The sequence below is a fragment of the Dermochelys coriacea genome, chromosome 3 (assembly GCF_009764565.3).
Source record: "Dermochelys coriacea isolate rDerCor1 chromosome 3, rDerCor1.pri.v4, whole genome shotgun sequence".
Classification (NCBI taxonomy): domain Eukaryota; kingdom Metazoa; phylum Chordata; order Testudines; family Dermochelyidae; genus Dermochelys; species Dermochelys coriacea.
Genome location: NC_050070.1, coordinates 51381810 through 51404177, shown reverse-complemented (window position 1 = coordinate 51404177; position 22368 = coordinate 51381810). Strand labels below are relative to the sequence as shown.

Here is a 22368-nt window from a genome sequence, read left to right as displayed (position 1 = left end):
AGCCGGCAGAAGCTATAACATGACTCCTGGCCTTTTTCCTGTCCTTTACTAACTTGATAATCACAGCAGCATACTATAGGTGTGGAGATGAATAATTCCATCTGAAGGAGGATAGGAGTAGAAAGAGAATGAGATGGAATGGTTGTTTTTCCATGCCCTCTGACCCCAAATGATGCTTAATTTCCTTTTATAGTATTGTAATGGCAATCGCAGTTATGAAATGCATGTATTTAATTACTGATGTAAATAATCAGTATAAAACTGATCTTGGAAAGGGTTAACCAGGAACCCCAGGATGGCTGCCTACAGCAATCTTACATGAACATTCATTTGGGAAAGTATGCAAGTAAAACAGTCTTTGGGAACCACCACCAAGTTTGATTATATTTAATGTCCACAAGTGGCTCTTCTCCAAATCCGCATCCACACAAAAGAGAGCTTTTACCAGCTGTGGAGTAGCTACAAAGAAGGAGGGTTAATGCTTTACTTCCTGGTAACTCTAGGCTGTGTGATTTGAGGAAGGCAGATGAGAAGTGGAGCCTGTATGATAATCAAGAGACAGAGAGCCCGGGTAAGAAAGGAACTGTTTCTTTTCACCAGGGGACTTACCTAGAGTGGCTGAAAACAGAATTGTCTGTGCATACTTTTGGCCACCTTTTTCAAGATAAACAGGACTTGTACTTTTTGAATATAAATAAATTATATTAGAAGGCCCCCAGCGTCTGTGTCCTCATGGAGAACTGACCCTCTGCAAATCCTCCAAATCTACTACCACTCAGCAAAAGGGGCAACAATAACATTTACTTGTTTTTACCATATAGCTCTACAAAAATCATAATGCTAAATAAAACATCAGTTCTATTACAGTCACTAACAAAAATTCCCAGCAACCCAACAGACATAAGATAAAAACATTAACACCAGTATTTTAAATTTCAGAGCAGGCTTTAGCTATGTCAGTGGGGCAGTGTAAACATCAGGAAGTTCTATTAAAGAATTTTCTCTCTGCTGCTGAACTTTGTTACTGCTGTGAAAATGCAGCAAAAGAGACAGTCATGCTTAATTTTTGAGTACATTCCAGGTATGAATATATTTATTTCTCTTTCACACAAAGCACATGCCTACATTTTCCATACTTCAGGATGCATCCATCCTATTTTATGTCTTTAACTCATGCATTGTAGTCGTGGAGGTTTTTATTTATAAGAATATCAATATATATATACCCTCAATAACTATGAGGAACAAATGAAAGAGGAAAGAGTTCCCATAGGTTCAAATGGGAGTTCTAAGCCCCAAATTTAATTTATAATTAAAGATTAGGAGATCAGGCTGAAAACAAGTAATTGGAGATTCCAGGACTGAAGCAATCTGAAGCATGGAGTTTAAGGGTTCACCCCCACCCCCAGTCTGTGGGCAGTCACGGAAGCTGGAACCTGGAATAGTCAGGATGTAGGAATCCTTTCCCATGACTCCTCTATGTCTGTTGAAAACTATCTCTACACTGGGGACAATCACTGGAGAAGACATAAAGTCATCATTATGCTTTTTGAGTCAGCTGAAAGGACGTGTCAGACAACCATAAATCAGATAGTATGTGGGCCTGCAGAGTTACATATACCTCTGCAAAATGGGAGTATAATCTTCCATTCTTCCTCAAATAGCATCCCTATGGATTCACCACACCTGTGTACTCTTGGTCATAGATTTTCATCAGCAGTGTCTTCATGTCTGTGCCTGAATATTAGACATCCTTGTGCTCCCATACAAGGGTCTATGGGAAATTGGGTGAAGGGGCAGACCTGCTGCCACTCCAGTTCCTTCTCAACTGCCTGTGTCTAGAGAAGGAGTGTCACAGTGACCATTATCTAGCCATGTAGCTTGCTACCTCTCTTGCTTATTAGTATTTTTTAGTAATTTCTGTTACTTTATTTATTTTTCTGTTATTTAGCACAATTTGTGCTTGGAATTGGGGTGTCCCCCCTTTCCTTTCTTTCTTTGCTCAGTCTGGTCCCCTCCCCCACTCAGGTCTTGCTCCATGGCCTTGAGTAACAGGTTATAAAAATACTATTTAATAGTAGAAAATTAGCTACAAGGAAAACGTATGTAAAGAAGTGGAAACATTTCCAGGCTTCAGGTAACCACCAATCAATACCTCCTCTTGAGTCCTGTCTGACACACACATTCTCAATTACCTTCTAAATTTAAAACCACAAGATTATCACTGAACTCAACTAAGGTTCACCTGGCTGCCATGTCCCTTCTCAGACATTAAAGGGTTTTCAGTCATCACTCACTTGACGATGATGAAGTTTATTAAAGGCCTGTTCAACATTTTTCTTCCTATCAATGAACCTACTCCAAAATGAGACCTCAACTTAGTTCTTAATGTGCTGATAGAACTCCCATTGGAACCTATGGGGAACTCTTCCCTCTTTCATTTGTTCCTCATAGTTATCACCTCAGCCAGGAAGATAGGAGAATTAGGAGCCCTGATGACTGACCCAGTACATGGTATTCTGTCACAAAAAGGCAACACTGCATCCACACCCTCATTTCCTACCTAAAGTTTCTTCAGAATTCCACATTAATCAAGATATTCATCTACAGGTGTTTTACCCCAGCCTCCCTCTTCAAGAGAGAAGAAATGAGTTTCCAAGAAGAGCTTTTGTCTTTTACCTTGACAGGACTAAGTCCTTTAGTACTTCTCCTAGGTTTTTTATCTCAATCGTAGAACAAATGAAAGGTCATTTGATCTCCACCTAAAGATTGCCAAATGTTTCAGGATACATTTTAATCTGTTATCAAGCTTCAGATACTCATCTCCCTCCTAGGGTGATTGCCCACTCCACCAGGACTCGGCCTACCTCTGTGGCCCTGCTGAAAAACATACCTATCTCAGACATCTGCAGAGTAGCCACCTGGTCTTTACACATTTTCCCAGCACTACACTATTGTGACCTCTTCCAGAGCTGATGCAGCTTTCAGTGACACTCTTCTACAGTATGTACTGAATCTGCCTCCTATGCACCCTTCTTCATAATTGAGTTGTGGCTCAGGAATCTTTTGAAGTGGAACATCCATTAGGATACTACTCAAAGAAGAAGGAGAGAACTGTAACTGGAATTATAGGTATGTGTCCTTTTGGGTGTTCCACTACCCCGGCTTCCATTCTGCTTCAGAGTCTTCTTGTTGGACTTTTGTGATTGAGAAGGACCTGAGTGGTGAAGGCAGTTTTGAAAATACCACCCTAAATGACTGTACAAGGTGCAAGACAATAGAGAACAGACTTTATGTTTGGAAATACTTGTAGAAGCAAGCTCTTAGATTGTGCCTTTGGGAAAAAAGAAGTCCAGGATGTCTAAATCAGAATCCCATTGTTGGAGAAGAAAAGTATTTTCCTCTCAGAACAGGGTGTAAAATCTGTGGTTCCAAAGCCCAAACTGTTTACAGAGCGGCAGCCACAAAGGCAAATGTTTAACTATCAATCTATCCAATATTCAGATAAAATACTTGTCAACTGAAGTTGTACAATCTTAAAATATCTCTTTTTCATTAATTATTAGTGAGGAATAGCTTTTACCATATTAATTTCTGCATCCAGACATAATACTGCATATCATACAGTGCAATACAAATTGCATTTGTATAGCATCTTTCACAAAGTCAAGATGTTTTACAATTTTAAAAGCTAAAAGCAGCTTTGAACATTTCTTTAATTTAGACTTCAAGACCAGAATCAATTCTGCAGATTTCAGACTGATGTTTATTTTTAGAACTAAGGTGTATAACTGCTAATTGCTCTGGATCTGAAGATTTGAAATGGATACTTAGGACATATGGTATAATGCTAGAATGGAAAACTGTACCACATTTGGAATGCATACTTCCTATCTGCCAGAGTGACTGTGTCTATGTTGGTATGACTAAGCAGTGGAAATGTTCAGAGATATAAAGTATGTACAAAGTAGTGATTTGACACTACAGATCATGTATGGAATTAGTGTAAATCAATGTACCTTCTTTGACTGAAATGGGGTCACATTGATATATATCAGCTGAGAATCTGGCTGAACACCTGAAATATAGTAATAAGCTACTGAATGCTTGTTTCTGTATAGTCACCCAATTTGTTGCATTTTGCCGGATAGTTATTACTCACTATCAGATGATACATTCTGCCAAAGTATACAAAACATGCAAATACAATGTGAAGTCTGTTAATTATATGGTAAAATACTCTTCCATTCCCTTCACATTCTTATACTGCCCTTGTCATAGTATCTGAGAGACTTCCAGTAATGCATTACTTGATGTGGCTAACGTGAGTAGCATATAGCTCATCATTTTCTCATCGTCTCCCTAGGGAGAAATTGTGTGTGCAGTGTACTTTTTTTGTTTTGTTTTGGTAAGTGTTTTTAATATATACTTGCTGCTGTGTGTCGATATGACAGAAGGCAAGGTTGTGTACCTTGGACTTGCAGCAGAAGGTAGTGACATTAGTGATGGCCCTTAATTCCTGTGGGAGTTTGTTCCACAATATTGAACCAGCCCCTGAGAAAGCTCAGTCTTCTTCACAGATGTGCCATTATGCTGGAGCAGTGCAGCTGTACTATAGCCCTCGGGCTGGAGCTGCAGGCAATCTTTTAGGTATGATTAACCCAGGTCACAGAATGCCTTAAAGGTAAGGAGTGAGACCTTGAACTTTATTTGATATTCTTTGGGAAGCCAATGTAGAGATCAGGTTTGATGCGGTCACATTAGCACATGTGGAAGCTAGTAGGAGTTACCTAAAGGCTGATGGCTTCCTGCCCAGGTATATTGTATTGCTGTAGTCCTGAAGGAAGTTGATAAAGTGAAATGTAACTGAGACCAGGTCATTTTCCATCAGGATCTGACAATGTCTCCTGGCCAACTGGATATGGTAGAAAGTGTTACTCCTGGATACTACTTTGTGCAAAAAGAAAAGGAGTACTTGTGGCACCTTAGAGACTAACAAATTTATTAGAGCATAAGCTTTCGTGAGCTACAGCTCCGATGAAGTGAGCTGTAGCTCACGAAAGCTTATGCTCTAATCAATTTGTTAGTCTCTAAGGTGCCACAAGTACTCCTTTTCTTTTTGCGAATACAGACTAACACGGCTGCTACTCTGAATACTTTGTGCAAGCTCAGCATCAGTAAGCAATCCAGGAATGCTTCTAAACTACGGTCTGAAATGACTAATTATGGATGTGTACCATCCCCTAAAAGAGTTTTTACAGTGGCTTCTTCCTCCCAAGAGTGTTTTCCTCAGCCCACCAGCATATCTTCTGCCTTCTTCTGGGTCAACTTAAACCAGCTGCTCTTTATCCATGACCTGATCCCCTCCAAGCACTGGTCCATCTTTGTATTAGTGGTATAGTTATATGTGGTGAAGAATAGGTAGAGCTGAGTGAGATCTGCATGTTGGCTCATGAGTCCATTTCATCTCACCATATTTCCTAGTGGCTGCATGTAATAGCTCACCTTACCTGATCACTCTTGTTACAGTCTGTATGGTAACACCCATTGTTTCATGTTCTCTGTGTATATAAAATCTCCCCACTATATTTTCCATTTATGCATCTGATGAAGTAAGCTTTGGCTCATGAAAGCTTATGCTCTAATAAATTTGTTAGTCTCTAAGATGCCACAAGTACTCTTTTCTTTTTTACGGATACAGACTAACACGGCTGCTACTCTGAAACCTATTCTTGAAGGGTGACCAGAAAATTTAATATCTAAAGAAAATGTTTTTCTCTGACTGGGTACAAAATCTTAAGAATTTGAATCCTGAATCTAATCAGGAAAAGTGTTTTGTTTTGCTTTTCTTTGGTTAAAAACAACTATTCAAAGCCTATTGACATTACTTAGTCTCAGATTATTTCAAGCACAACTTTCTGTTCAAGCAGTGCTAGAAAAATGGATTCGTATCAGCTGTGATGAGACCTGAAATACAATTTTGAAAAGCACTCAAGTGATTTAGCCTCTTAAGTATTATTTTCAAAAGTGATATAGGTAGTATGGAGCCTACATCTCACTGAAAATCAGTGGGCTCGATCCACAAAAGGACTTGGTGCCAGAGTCCTAGGCACCCTGCGACCTAATGGAATTCATGACCCTGAGTAAGGAACGCGGGCTTCCCATACAACACATGAGGAGAGTGAGGCACCTAAGAAACATGTCAGCAAACTGAGGGGGAAGCCACCTCAGCAGCTGAGCAGTGGTTTTGAGAATGTCAGTGGTGCCTAAATCCAGGATTTCTACAAATGTACTACAAATAGAGAGTAGGGTGACCAGACATCCCATTTTTAAAGGGACAGTCCAGTATTTAAGCCCCTCCTGCATGAGTATCAACTTTTTCTTAAAAATGGGCAAATTATCCCATGTTTTATGTGCCCCCCACCACCCATCAGTACTGGTAAGTCCTGCTACTGACAGGATCCTGGCTCACCAGCCGCCCACCCACCAGTGGTGAGTGGGAGAGTCCAGTGGCCGATGATGGGGGTGGGTGTGCAAGGCTGGCGGCAAAACAAAGCTACAGCGCATAGGGCCAGCCACTCCCCCTGCTGGTCTGTCCTCGCCCCCTGTCCCGTTTCCAGCCAGTGCTGGCTGCACTCTGTGGCAGCTGCTGAGTGCAGGCAGGCGCCAGGCAGTGGCCAGTTATGTCACCTCTGTTGCCCACCCATTGGCGTGTTACATGCTTCCCCTCTCGCTGTCCTCTCCTTGCTTTGGCCCTGCATTCCCCCAGCCCCACTGCTCCTCCAAATCCCCCTGGGTGGGGCACGTCCCACTCCCAGCACTGTGTGGAGAACAAGCCCCTGGTCGGAGCGCTCAGATTATCAACAGCCTGGCTGGCAGGCTCCTTCCTTCCCCCACTGCCTCTAGCTGGACCACTGCCCCCAGAAAGCCCAAGACCTAACTAAGAGGAGCCAAGCCCTGTGTGTGCCAAAGCCCTGCACACTGCTGGCACAGGGAAGCTTCTCCGCCCCACAGCTAAGCTGTAGAGTGGCGAGGGGGGAGGAAAGCGATTTCCAGCCTATTCACGCACTGACCCTGCAGGCTCCACAGCCTGGGCAGCAGCTTACCACTCTCTTCTCTTGCCCCCCCCCCCCCACCACTCTCACCCTGGGTCCTTCCCCCAGGGAGTATGGTGCTGCTTTGACCCCTAGGTACTCTCCACTGCTGAGCCATTACTCTAGCTGGGTTTGCTGAAGCCTCTGCAGTCAGATTCCCTGGGCTGTGGTGCACAATGCATCCTTATGGTTCAACCCTTTCCTCTCCACATTGTAGCTGGGGGATAAAAAGGCAGCTGGGTTATGTCAGTGGCCAGCAGCAGCCTGGAAGTGTTAGCTGCATTTCAGCATTGTGTGGGCAGGAAGGGACACATGGGAAGTGGGGGAAGAGATGAGCTATCCAAAGATATGGGCCCTGTCATCCCTTCCCCTCCTGCTCCTCCCCTGTGGCTGGAATCAGCTCCCATCCCTTCCCTCCAACACTGTGCCAAAAGGCTGCTGCTGGCCATATTCTGATGTGAACCCTGGCAGAATAATGGAGAAGAGGAGCATGTGACCCTGTGTGCCCCCCACTGTGTTGCCTTGGGAAGACATGGTGCCAGGTACCAGGAGAGGTGGTTCCATCCCAGGGGCCCAGCTAGGTATGGAGGGTAACGAGCGCTGGGCAGGGAGGGTTAGGTTGGTTGGTCACACACACACACTCCCGTACACCTCTCTCACATGGTGTGTGTGTGTGTGTATGTGTCACCTCTCCCCGTGTGAACCCATAAGTCTTAAAGATAAGAAAGTAAATAAAAAGAATCCAACTATGCACTATTTCTTTTTAACAGGGACTCAGTCAACTTAATGTTAATTTGAACATTTGTACTGCATAGTTCTGATTGATTGCTGTTGAACTTGCTTGAATAAGAGTAATTTTATCAGGTGTCCCGTATTCAGTGTAGGAAAATATGGTCACCCTAATGGAGAGCTAAACTGTGAGTCCCAAGGCTCCCTGCCATGAGAAAACCATGTGGGGGACAAAGGAAGTTGAAAATAATGCATGTGAAGTTAACACATGGAAAAGGTTGCAGGGTCTGCCCACAATTCGCATAAGAGCAGGAGACTGATCACACTCTATCAGACCATTGGGCCATCTAGCTCAGTATCTGGTCACTGACAATGGCCAGTGCTAGATGCTTCAGAGGGAATGAACAAAACAGGGCAATTAGCGAATGACCCATCCAGGATATCCAGTCCAAAGCTTCTGGCACTCAAAGATTTAGGGACACCCAGATCATGTGAATTCCATCCCTGACAGTTTGTCGAATAGCCATTGATGGAGCTATCCTCCATGAATTTATCTAATTCTTTTTTTTGAATCAAGTTGTATTTCTGACCTTCACAATAGCCCATGGAACTCATTGCCAAGGGTTGACTATACGCCATATGAAGAAGTACTTCCTTTTCTTTGTTTTAAACTTGCTGCCTATCAATTTTGTTGAGTGACCCGTAGTTTGTGTGTTATGTGAAGGGATAAAAAACACTTTATTATTCTCTTTCCACACCATTCATGATTGTATAGACCTCTATTAAATCTCCACTTAGTCATTTCCTGTCTAAACTGAACAGTCCCAATCTTTTAATCTCTCCTTATATGGAAGCTGTTCCATACCCCCTAATCATTTTTGTTGCTCTTCTCTGTACTTTTTCCAATTCTAATATATCTTTTTTTGAGATGGGGCAACCTGAGCTGCACAAGTATTCAAGGTGTGAGTGGATTTATATAGTGGCATTATGATATTTTCTGTCTTATTTTCTGTCCCTTTCCTAATGGCTCCTAATATTGTTAGCTTTTCTGCCTGCCATTGCACAGGTGTTGAGCAGATGTTTTCAGAGAACTATCCATGATTACTCCAAGATCTTTCTTGAGTGGTAACAGCTAATTTAGACCCTATCATTCTGCATGTATTGTTGGGATCATGTTTTCCAACATATATTTCTTTGAATTTCTCAACATTGAATTTCCTCTTCCATTTTCTTGCCCAGTCACCCAGTTTTGTGAGATCCCATTGTAACTCTTCGCAGTCAACTTCAGAGTTAACTACCTTGAGTAATTTAGTATCATCTGTGAACTTTGCCATCTCACTGCTTTCCCCTTTTCCAGATCATTTATAAATATGATGAACAGGACTGGTCCCAGTGCAGATCCTGCTATTTACCTATGTCCATTTTGACAATTGACTGTTTATTCCTATCCTTTATTTACTATCTTTTAACCAGTTACTGATTCATGAAAAAGGATCTTCCCTCTTATCCCATGACTGTCTACTTTGCTTAAGAGCCTTTGATGAGGGATCTTGTCAAAGGCTTTCTGAAAATACAGGTACACTATATCCACTGGATCACTGTTATCCACATGCTTGTTGACCCCCTCAAAGAATTCTAATAGACTGCAAGGCATTATTTCTCTTTACAAAAGCCATGTTGACTCTTCCCCAACATATTGTATTCATCTGTGAGTCTGATAACTTTGTTCTTTACTAGTTTTGACAAATTTGCCTGGTACTAAATTTAGGCTTCATATCTGAAGACTTTTTGAAAAAATCGGTGTTACATTAGGTATCCTCCAGTCATCTGGTACAGTGGTTCATTTAAGCACTAGGTTACATATCACAGTGAGTAGTTCTTCAATTTCATATTTGAGTTCCTTCAGAACACTTGGATGAATACTGTCTCATCCTGATGACTTATTACTGTTTAATTTATCTATTTGTTCTAAAACCTCTATAGACACCTCAGCTTGGGACAGTTCTTCAGATTTGTCACATAAAAGAATGGCTCAGGTGTGGTAATCTCCCTCATGTCCTCTACAGTGAAAACTGATGCAAAGAATTTATTTAGATTTTCCACAAGCAAGGAAGGGACAGGCACACAAAGGCTCTGCATCCTCCACTCACTCCCTGTCTGCATGGTTCCAGTATACCACATTGACAGGGCTCCCGCAAGGCCTTCCTTTATAATCAAGGATTAATGTTTTGTCTATCCATGAAGAATTCCATGGGACTATTGATGGGGATCATACACATCTTCCTCAGCCTACCTATTCTCCATCCTCTTGCTTTGCAGATGCCTGGACCAACAGATAACCCCCAGAGAAGTCCAAAGAACTGGAAGGAGGAAATGATACTTCAAAGATAGTTGAATCCCCTTTCCACATTAGAGAGGGAGATCAATATTTAGAAGGTCTTTCTTCTGCACACATAATAGCAAACCGCAGCCACTGGGAGCTGCAGGGGGCTGTCTTGTGGACAGTCAATGTCAGCATAATGTCTTGTGGCCCACAATCAGATTATCCTGATGAGCTGCAGGTTGATCACCACTGGTTTACAACTTTATAGTCCTTTTCCCTGTGGGGGCCGAGACACTGGAATGTGCACCTCTTCAGTTCAAAATAGCCTGTATATATTAGTCTTCAGGGCATGCTATGGAGATGTCTTTTCCCCCAGGCTTTCTGGGAGAGAAGGGAAGTTGATGGCTGGAGTGAGAGTCTTTCTCCTTTTTGGTTTGGGGTGAGTTACAGCATTTAGCTTACAGTAGTCCACGCAAAAATGTATTTCCCCATCTGGTTTGGGAACTAGAACCAATGGAGATGTCCATGCACTGCCAGAGGGGCGGATTACATCCATCTGCAGCATATCCTGGATTTCCCATTCTATAGCAGTTTTAGCTTGAGGAGACACCTGGTAAGGTTGGAGTTTAATTGGGTGAGTATTACCTGTGTCAATGGAGTGGTATGCTTGTTCAGTCAGCCCTGGGGTGGCTGAGAATGTCGGTGCGTAGCTAGTGCACAGCTCCTTGATCTGCTGTCGCTGCATACGCCCAAGAGTCGTGGAGAGTTTCACCTCTTCCACTCCACCAGCACTTTTCCCTTCGTAGTAGACACCTTCTGGCCATTCAAGATCATCTCGTCCCTGGGTTGTAAACTGACAAACCTTTAATTCCCTGGAATAAAAGGGCTTTAGAGAATTAATATGGTACACCTTAGGCTTTCGGTTGGAGGTGGGGAATGCTATGAGATAATTAACAGTTCCCAGGTGCTCTTGAACCGTGAATGGCCCTTCCCACGACGCTTCCATTTTATGGGCCTGGAGTGCCTTTAAGACCATGACCTGGTCCCCTACTTTGAAGGAACGCATTCTGGCATGTTTATCATACCAGGCTTTTTGCTCTTTTTGAGCATCCTGTAAGTTTTCTTTAGCAAGGGCTAAAGAGATTCGGAGGGTGTTTTGTAGGTTGGTTACAAAGTACAGAATGTTAGTTCCTGGAGAAGGTGTAAACCCCTCCCATTCCTGATTCACCAACTGTAATGGCCCCTTAACCTCACGGCCATACACAAGTTCAAATGGTGAAAACCCTAAACTGGGATGTGGTACAGCTTTGTAGGCAAAGAGCAACTGCTGCAACACTAGGTCCCAATCAGTGGAGTGTTCATTTACGAATTTTCGTATCATGGTCCCCAAAGTCTCATTAAATTTCTCCACCAGGACATTTGATTGATGGTAGTAAGGAGTGGCAACCAAGTGATTCACCCCATGAGCTTCCCAAAGGCTTTCCATAGTTCCTGCCAGGAAATTAGTTCCTGCATCTGTGAGGATGTCGGAAGGCCAACCTACCCTGGCAAAAATGTCTGTTAGTGCCTGGCACCCACTTTTAGCTCTAGTGTTGCATAGAGCTAGTGCTTCTGGCCACCGGGTGGCAAAATCCATGAAAGTCTGTATGTACTATTTTCCTCTGGGTGTCTTTTTCATAAAAGGACCCAGAATATCCACAGCTACTCGCTGAAATGGAACCGCAATGATGGGGAGTGGCTGGAGAGGGGCTTTGACCTGGTCTTGGGGTTTTCCCACTCTTTGGCATACCTCACAAGACCGGACATAGGTAGAAACATCCTTGCCCATTCCCTCCCAGGGTAATGACCTCCCGAACCAGTCTTTGGTCCTGTTCACCCTAGCATGGCCACTAGGAAGATCATGGGCTAAGCTCAAGAGCTTGACCCAGTACTTAGTTGGAATTACCAACTGTCTCTGAGGATGTCAGTCTTCCTAGTGTCCATCAGAAAGAGTTTCCTTGTATAAAAGTCCTCTTTCTACAACAAACCTGGATCGATTAGAAGAGCTGAGAGGCAGTGGGTTGCTCCGTGCAACCATCCAAGCTCTTTGGAGGCTTTCATCTGCTTCCTGTTCGGTCTGGAACTGTTCCCTTGAGGCTGGAGACATCAGTACCTCATTGTATTGTGGATCTGGGCTTGGTCCCTCTGGAAGCAATGTAGGGAATGGGGCTGTTTCCGTTGACTGTGAACCACTTTCCGCTGGTGCACTACGTTGGGGTTCAGGCTCTGGCTGAGCCTCTTGTGCAGGGTTATCTGCTGCTGCCAGTGCAGGTTCGGTGGGGCCCTCTGGTGTTGGGGTTGCAAGTACTGGATTTAGTGCTGGCAATGGTTCTGGTGTGGGTTGTTCTGCCAGTTCCTGTTCTGAGACTGGCTCTGTCTGGGTTTCTGTGACTGGATCCACTGCTGCTGTTGCAGACGTTGGCATGGGGTCTGGTTCTATTATCTCTGACAGGGTCCTAGTAGAAGTTTCCAGAACAGAGTTAGGCATGACCATTCCCACTCTCTTGGATAGCTTCACATGACTGGCCAAGTCTTCCCCCAACAGCATGTGGATGGGATGATCATCATAGACTGCAAAAGTCCACGTTGCTGACCAGCCCTTGTACTGGACAGGCAACTTGGCTGTAGGCAAATTGAAAGAGTTGGACTTGAAGGGTTGAATTGTTACTTGGATCTCTGGGTCGATTAAATTGGGGTCCACTAAGGAAGTATGGATAGCCGACACTTGCGCACCGGTGTCCCTCCACGCGGTGACCTTCTTTTCGCCCACACTCACAGTTTACCTCTGCTCTGAGGGTATCTGGGAGGCACCTGGGCCTGAGGACCTCTGGGGTGATTCCGGTGCAATGAACTGTAATCTGTTGGGGTTCTTGAGGCAGTTGGCCTTTACATGACCCGGCTCATTATATTTAAAACATCGTCCATCTGACGGATCATTGGGGTGAAGTGGAGAACAGTGTGGCAGGATGATAAGGTGTCTGGAATGTTCGTTGGTGTGTAGCTGGGGCCTTCGGCTGCCCCCGTAGTAATATTTGGTCTGAGGTTGTCCCTCCTGATATCTGTTCTAACTGCGACCAGATTTTTCTTTTCTGCCACCTCCACCCTTTCGGCTCCAATCTCCCCTGCCTCGATTACTGTTTTGGGCTTCCCATTTAGGATGTATCTTTCTATTTCCTCAGGAACACCCTCTAAGAACTGCTCCATTTGCATTAGGAAGGGCAACTCTTCTGGAGATTTAACACTTGCTCCTGATATCCAGGCATCCCAATGTTTCACAATGTGGTAGATATGTTGGGTAAATGATAAGTCTGTTTTCCACCTTAGGGCTCTAAACTGCTGTCGGGAATGCTCGGGTGTTAGCCCCATTCTGACTCTCGCCTAGGTTTTAAACAGTTCATACCTGTTCATGTGTTCCTTAGGCATTTCAGCTGCCACCTTGGCTAAGGGTCCACTGAGCTGCTGCCTCAGCTCTACCATGTATTAGTCTGTAAAGATGCTGTACCCAAGGCAGGCCCTTTTGAAGTTTTCTAAGAAGGCCTCGGTATCATCACCTGCCTTTTACATGGGGAACTTCCTGGGATGTGAATCGGTACCTGGAGAAGGATTGCTATTCTGCTGAGCCTTTGCCTTCTTCATCTCCAGTGCATGCTTCCACTCTTTTCCTTTGCCTCCCTTTCTTTTTCCTTTTTCTCCATGTTGCTCCTGTGGACAGCCTCTTTTTTCTCCTCGGCATGCTTCCATTCTTTTTCCTTTACCTCCATTTCTTTCCTGTGGGCAGCCTCTTTGGCTTTTTCTGCCTTGGGTTCTGTCATCTTAGCCTCTCTGTTTTAAAGTAACTTTACACCTGAGCGTTAAAAAAAAACAAACTGGCTTGTAAAATTTTTGTGCTGTAATGTGACACCTATGTTCTCTGATAGCTATTCTCAGCCTACAGAAAAATCCTTTGTCTCCAGGCAAAATGATTCCACCATTCTGCTACCACTCTGAACTCTAGGGTACAGATGTGGAGACCTGCATGAAAGACCCCCTAAGCTTATTCTTACCAGCTTAGGTTAAAACTTCTCCAAGGTACAAACTATTTTATCTTTTGTCCCTGGATGTTTTTGCTGCCACCACCAAGTGTCTAACAAATATAACAGGGAAAGAGCCCATTTGGAAACATCTTTTCCCCTAAAATCCCCCCAAGCCCTAACCCCCTTTCCTGGGGAAGGTTGATAAAAATCCTCACCAATTTGCATAGGAGAACACAGACCCAAACCCTGGGATCTTAAGAACAATAAAAAAGCAATCAGATTCTTAAAAGAAGAATTTTAATTAAAGAAAAAGTAAAAGAATCACCTCTGTAAAATCAGGATGGTAAATACCTTACAGGGTAATCAGATTCAAAATATAGAGAATCTCTCTTGGCAAAACCTTAAGTTACAAAAAGACACAAAAACAGGAATATACATTCTATTCAGCACAACCTATTTTACCAGCCATTTAACAAAAGGAAATCTAACGCATTTCTAGCTAGATTGCTTACTAACTTTTTACAGGAGTTCTGAAGAGCATTCCTGATCTGTTCCCGGTAAAAGCATCACACAGACAGACAGACAGACCCTTTGTTCCCCCTACCCTCCAGCTTTGAAAGTATCTTGTCTCCTCATTGGTCATTTTGTTCAGGTGCCATCAAGGTTATTTTAGCTTCTTAACCCTTTACAGGTGAAAGGGTTTTATCTCTGGCCAGGAGGGATTTTATAGTTGTGTATATAGAAAGGTGGTTACCCTTCCTTTTATATTTATGACAGTTGTTGTAGAAGATAAAGAAATGAAAGCTGAGATATTTCTGATGTATATCAAAATCAAGCAAAGGTGAGACAGTGTTAGCAGTAGCAGAGAGAAGGCTGCAGGGTTAATCAGAGCCAGTTAACCTGTTTCTAGTCGGGATTACTGACACTTGGTAATTACAGGGCTAATGACTCAATTGGCTCAGTAGATGGGAGGATATATACATGAGAGGAGCAGGAGAAAAACTCTGGTTTGGAGGAGGATTGGGATTAGGATTATTATGATTTTCATTTTCTGACCACAAATGAAGTGACTCTGGAAACGGAGAAGAGTCTATTGGAGAGGTAGAATGGATATAAATTAGGTGCGTGGGGAAGGGAGAGAGTAGAAACAAATGATGATAATATCAGCAAATAAAGCAAATAGAGGAAAAACCAAAATGTTATAGTTGCAAGATCCCTAGCCAAAAAAATAAAAGCAGATAGTGAAAAGCAGATGCTTGTTCAGGGAAAGTCCCTGGCGGACCAGACCTGTTTGTTTACCTGCTGCGTCTGCAGGTTTGGCCGATCACAGCTCCCACTGGCTGCGGTTCGCCGCCCCAGGCCAATGGGGGCTGCGGGAAGCGGTGCGAGCCAAGGGACATGCTGGCCACCCTTCCCACAGCCTCCATTGGCCAGGAGCGGCGAACTGTGGCCAGTGGGAACCACATTCGGCTGAACCTGTGGACGCAGCAGGTAAACAAACAGGTCCGGCCCACCAGGGGCTTTCCCTGAACAAGCAGCAGACCGGCTTTGAGAATGACTGATCTAGAGGGTGTATTGTGGCAAGATAAGATAAAGAGATACAAAAGACAAAAATTGTTACAACATATCTTATGAGGAAGCTGTAAGGAGACTCAAAGCATAAGGTGGAGAAGGAAGAGACAATCAGCACAGGAAAAGGGGAACTGCAGAAAAAGCCTCATTCTATAAAGAAGATGATAAATACTAGAGAAAGAATAGATGATGCTATATTAGTAGATTTATTTCATTTATGATAGAAGTGACAAATTGTACATCACAAAGAGGAAAAATCAGAAAAAAATGAAACATAGCAAGGGCAGTGGAAATATACTTGTATATTAGCAGATTGTTAATGGACTATATTCATGCAGTTTTGATTGAAATTAATAGTGAAATATGATTAGTATGGTGATCACAATCTTTTATTGGAATGTGTGCAGTCTGATAGCACATGATCAAGAACTAAAAGAAAATATCCTGGAAATGAAAACTAAACAAGACATCATATGTATCCAGGAAACAAGCTTAGTTAAAAATCTTGCTTTTAAAATTCCAGGGTATATTGCCTTTAGGCAAAACTGAAAACTAGGAAGAGGAGAAAGCTTTTTTACTTTCATAAGCAAAAGATTAAACTACATAGCAGTAGAGAATAAAGAAGTAAGCCTATAAAATAATGCTTTTCAGATCCCAATGCAGAAAAGAAATATTTCTTTAAGGATTTATAATATCTGTAACCAATGTGGAAATTTAAAAAACTCAGAGCTACAAGAAACAGTGAAGAATGCTAAAACACTGTTGATGGTATACATAGCCTTAATCGGACCTGTTATTGACTTTGACTGCCACACTTTTAGGGCAGTATAACAATCAGAACTTAAAAATTAGATTTAATACAACCCCAGCACTACAAATTGTGTATGGTGCATTTATTACAACACATGCATGCGTACCACTAGTAGCTTTTAGTGAAATGCCGATTACACTACTAGACCTCACTTTCTGGGCCACAGTGAATGGGAACTGCAATGATGAAAGTACCAAACAAAGAGGTGAGGATTGTTAAGAAATTTGATAGGTGACCTATACAACACAATTTTAGAACTCAACATGCTGTTTGAATTAAAGTGCAGATGCAGGAGTTGAAAGACAAGGAATAGCTGAATAAAGTCAAAACTTTTCGTCATGGGAAAATTAATTAGGGATGGAGAGTCACATGTCCAAACATGAATTTAGATTTATTTTATAAAATTAAGGGTAAAAACGTACAGTAGGTGTAAAAAATTATGTATACCAGTATACTAATGAAAAGTGGAGGTTTTTTTGACTAATATATATATAGATGAGTCCAAAAAACAAACAAAAACAAAAACAGAAAAAGTATGGGCTGCATATTGTATATCAAAATTGGGAATTAGTACTTCTAAAAGAATAACCAGTTATGTATCTGTCATGATAGCCAAGCTAGTAGCAATAATGACAGTATTAAATTGGATCTGGGATGTATGCCCAGCAGCGGAAGTCATTTTTTTGGATTCAATCTCAAGCCTCATGGCGATAAATAAGGGTGTCTCAGTTGGTAGAAGTGATTTAATCAGTGAAATTATATTTCTAATAACAGAGTTAGTACAGATGTGGATTCATGTAGCATTAACTTGGATCCCAGCATATTAGAGTAACAGGGAATGAAATGACCAACAAATATGTTATGAAAAAAGAAAAGGAGGAAGGATTGACATACAAATACCTTTGAGTAAAGAGGAATTCAAAAGCTTAGTACAGAACATTTTGAAAGAGAAATGGCAAGAAATTTTGATTCATGAAAAAAGAGGAAAAAGATTTTTTGAATTGTAACCTAGAGTTGAGAATAATGACATACTTCAGGGCCTGGATAGGACTAATGAAGTGCTTTTGTTTAGAATACTATCTGGCCATTGTGGCATAAACAAAAATCTTTTTCAAATACATAGACACAAAGATGGACTATGTAGGGAAGAAGAAACAATTCATCATTGTTTAGGGGTACATAAGGGCTTTCATAAAGAAAGGGAAAAGCTTTCTGAGAAATTCAAATTTCTTAACAAAAATATCAGGGAAATGGGCTATTATTAAAAAAGCATTGTTATATTACACAATTGACATAGGACAGAGATCCTGCTCTTTAGATGGCAGGTGTTCAGTGATCTTGCTCATTTTGTTGGTTTCTTGCCTTAAGTAAGCACCTAGACAGCCCGTTCCTATTTGCTATCCATGTAGGTTAGCCAGGTTACATCACTAGAAGATTGGATGGGAAATTGGGCTTGTTACATGGTCAGGTCCCTGCTCCTACTTAAGGTACCATAGGGTTGGCCCTACCAGTGTTTGATTCTCCTGCAGAATCTCCTAGCAGAAAATCCACTCACACTTTGCAACCACAAAATGTGATCCATTAAATTACAGCACAAGATGAGTACTTCTGCAGTACAGTGACACTATTATGCACAGCAGCAAAGCATGACATTTAATCCAACTCAGATGCCAGTATTTCCACAGATAAATAGAGAAGCAGTTAGACAAATAAGGTTCCCTCCTGGGGATAATATCCCATATTAGTACATGTCAAAAATTTGATAGTCTAAATGTAATCTTTTTATTTGGGGGTCAAGTGTTCAAAATAAAGGAATGGGGCTTCAAAGCAATAAAATTTCAAGCAAAACAATGTTTTCAGATTACACTAATTTTCTATAAGTACCTAATCCTCCCTTTTCAAGGCTTGGCAGCACTGCAGCAATAGTGAGTTTACTAATGCTAGAACTGAATCACCATATGGATAAATTTCTGAACAATTTAAATGCTCAATCCTGACCACAATAATTGTCACAGTGTACATAAATTGGAGGTATGTGGGCCAGATACTAGAAATTAATTTGACTGTAACAGTATTTGCTACTAATAAGATCACAGATTCAAGCTAAAAGAAAAGGAGTACGTGTGGCACCTTAGAGACTAACAAATTTATTTGAGCATAAGCTTTCGTGAGCTAGAGCTCACTTCATCAGATGCATCCAATGAAGTGAGCTGTAGCTCACGAAAGCTTATGCTCAAATAAATTTGTTATTCTCTAAGGTGCCACACGTACTCCTTTTCTTTTTGCCGATACAGATTAACATGGTTGCTACTCTGAGACTCAAGCTAGTAAACTCCATGATTTTACACGTTCCTAGTTTCTTATTTAAGGAAAACTGATTTCTGCCACCAGACCAAATTTATTTGTGTGCACAAAATACCAGAAATGTGTTTCTTATGCTGTCTTGCATTTATCTTAAATATATGCAATGCTCCTATCAGTTTAGAACTAAGATTCTTTTTACAAGGAAAACAACAACTTCTAGCTTAGTGGAAGAACTGTTTTGCCAAGAGTAGCTTCTCCATTATAGTTTAAACTTTCATCATTACTGGAATGAAAACTAAACAAGATAAACTTTTTTTACTTCCCAAGCAAGTTAGATTTTTTTGATTTTCTTTTTTTAATCCCTCCCATCCCCTCCCCCCACACACTCACTTGGTGAAATAAAAACACCCTCTGATTACTACATATCCATAAACTCCATCTTTTCTAAAGATATTGTCAACAACATATATATTTTCCTGAGGCCTTTCCTCAGGATACATCATTAAGTGGTTCTTTAGTGTAAGTATATTTATATAACTATATAAATACTGCCACATTCAAGTGATCTACAAGGAGTTATTAAATTAGTTTTCCAAATAATTAATTTTCTAAAACTGTGGTTAGGATAGTCCAGACCAATGTTAGTTTTTTCAATACAAAATAAAGTGGGCACAGTAATAAGGCTGTCTTCTTAATCACTATAAACTAATATTTGATAGAGGAAAAGAACAGAAAACAATAGTATCCTGTTTCTGAAACTCTGTGTTACATAAAACATGGGGAATTTACATAATACACATAATTTAATAACCTCGCTTAATCCTCCATTAAACTGGAAATAAAGTTCAGTGTGCTGAGCCCTTCAACTACTAATTTACTGGAGAGATTTCTTATTTCTCACAAAGCATTCTTTTGACCCTAATATTTTTGCACAATACATATATATTGAGACAGAGCAAGGGGAGCAGGCACCATAAAAGAAGCTTCAGGGAAGCAAGCTTTTCATTTATTTAATAATAGCATTTCTTTCCCCCAGTGGGTGTTGTGGGGATAAATACATTAAATTACAGCGTTCAGATATTACAACAATGGGGGTCATATCAGTATCTAAGGTAGATGGAATTAAATTATTGGAGCAACATACAATGGTTCAGTTCATGTATTGCAAAGTATAGGTGTTTATTTGAACCTATGGAGCATTCCTAGATTGTCGTTTCTGCATATGGCCCCCCTCTTCCAACAGAATCTATGACCTTCCTTCTCCTCCTTTCTCAGCTTGACTGGGCTCCTTCCCATCTCATATTTCCTTCCTTCATGCAAAGCCCAGAGACTCCTCTCTAGGGGCTAGATCATGAGTTTATGATCCACCTTGAATGCTGGGTATTGTATTGTTATGTACCTTCGGTTGTGCATATGTTCCAGTTTGGGTACACCATGGGTGCAGGACAGGGATGCAAAACCAAGGATCTGACCACTTCCTGACCACTTCCACCCACCTGCATGGAGAGTGGATTCACAACACTGTGGAACCGGTTTCCACACTTCTGCTGCTACTAATGATATGGGTATCTGGCACAGAGGGAGAAGAGCACGGCTTGCATGACTATCTCATTAACTGGTCACAGTTTTTACCTCTATCTTCTGGGTGTGGCCAAGAGCCCTTTTGAAAAATCTTCTGAGTGCTTCCAGTAGGATTTCCTCCATCCCTTCCTGTCCTTTTTTTTTTTTAATAAAAGCTGTCTGAATCCCCAGTCCCAATATTGCAGGGGATAGTGGAGAGCAAAGATCCTGGTATAACAGCTTCTTCCCACTTGGTTCCATTGCTTATATGGACCGTTTAAAACAAAGACCACTCCATAGCTAGAAAATCCCAAAATACCTTGTGCTATCTGTAAACCCTAAAGAGGCTACATTCAGGGCTAAATCTAAATAAGAGTGGGTAGGGAGTGAGGGAATGGGAGGACAAAGTAATTTTGGTGGAACTTCTTGTTTTCCTCTACAAGAGAAAGAGGTCTGAAGAGTAAACATTTCAGGATCCCTAAATGTGATTGTGGGAGTGCTCTCATATTTTTCAGGATCAGTTTGTCCATCTCTATGTATGGCTTTTATGGAAAAATCCTAATGAAATTAATTGAAAATGTCATCCTTACTAAGGTTTATTAAACAATCCTGTAAAAATTCATAGACCATTATAGCCCTGTTTCACAATTCTATAGGATGGTTCAAAAAACCTATAGACAGGATATCAGGATATCACTCTGTCAAATATTTAGCTATTTGTTAAGTAATTTCTATAGAATCCTGTTGGTTTCATCCTTATTAAACTGTATAGAACTTTTTCTTTAAGGGTGAACAGTAGAAATTAAAATACTGAGGATTTTTTTTTTAAAAATCTTAAGGTCGGTGAACAAACAGAATCAAACACCGTGTTTGCATCTGTGACGCACAGCTAGAAAGAGTTAACAATCCTGCAAAATAAATAATCCTCAAAAGACATGTGGAGAGATAATGTTTATGTTTTTGTGTATTTGCATATGTATGAGTAGGGTTCACAATCTAATCAACAGTCCCTGTCTGTGTTATATTCTGATAGTTCAGAGATCAAAAGAAGATCCTATCATTTAAATGAATTGTAAACACAGGATAGCTTGGTATTCCTCTCTCTTTGAAAAGTACTGTGAATGGTAGAGGAACAAGCAAATGGCCTTGAACTCCCAACTTGTCAAAAAACATGAAATTGTATAAAAGATCCTTGGGTCCTGATTCTGTCATCTCAGATCTGTTTACACTTCACCAGGGGAAGTTTGAGTCACAAGACTGAGGTCCCAGTTATGCTGGTATGCCCTGAATTGAACTCATGTCTGTATGTATATTGATCTTTTAACCAGATTCTTTCTGTTTTGTGTCTTAATACATTTTAGTTTTGTTAATAAGAATTGGCTGTAGCGTGTATTTGAGTAAGATCTGAAACATTCATTAACCTGGGAAGTAATGTGTCTGATCCTTTGGGATTGGTAGAATCCGTTCTTTTATATGATGAAATTTACGGATGTTTTAATCATTTGACGTGGTACCTGGATGGAGGCCTGCGGCTGGATCTCTTTAGGGGAACAGTGTTGTTTGGACTTCTGAATAACCAGTAAGGTCATAAAGAAGCTGTTTTATGCTGGCTTGGTGAATCTAAGTATTGAAATATCCACCAGCTTTATGGGGATTGTCTGCTCCATTCTTTGCAGTTCACCCTAATTGAGTGACCACAGCTGGCTCCCCACTAGGGGGCATCTAACTGTTTTTTCACAGCATCTCATTGTTTTTTCTTTATTTTGCATCAGTATAATTTTTTAAAATATCTGAATTAGAATTATAGCCAGTCATTACATCAAAGCTCAATAAGTGGCATATGTTTTTATTTCCCATGAGTGATGATTGGTTTTTTTTCATATTAGTTGAGGGAGAATAAGCTAGTGTTTTTTTTCTAAAATT

At 41.3% G+C, this 22368-nt stretch overlaps 1 protein-coding gene across 1 annotated transcript in view; it reads left to right on the top strand.

The window, feature by feature from the left end:
• The window catches only part of LOC122459264 (protein eyes shut homolog), a 39196-nt gene that overhangs the window by 2661 nt on the left and 14167 nt on the right, over positions 1-22368 (top strand). The gene's annotated exons all lie outside the window — the stretch shown is intronic.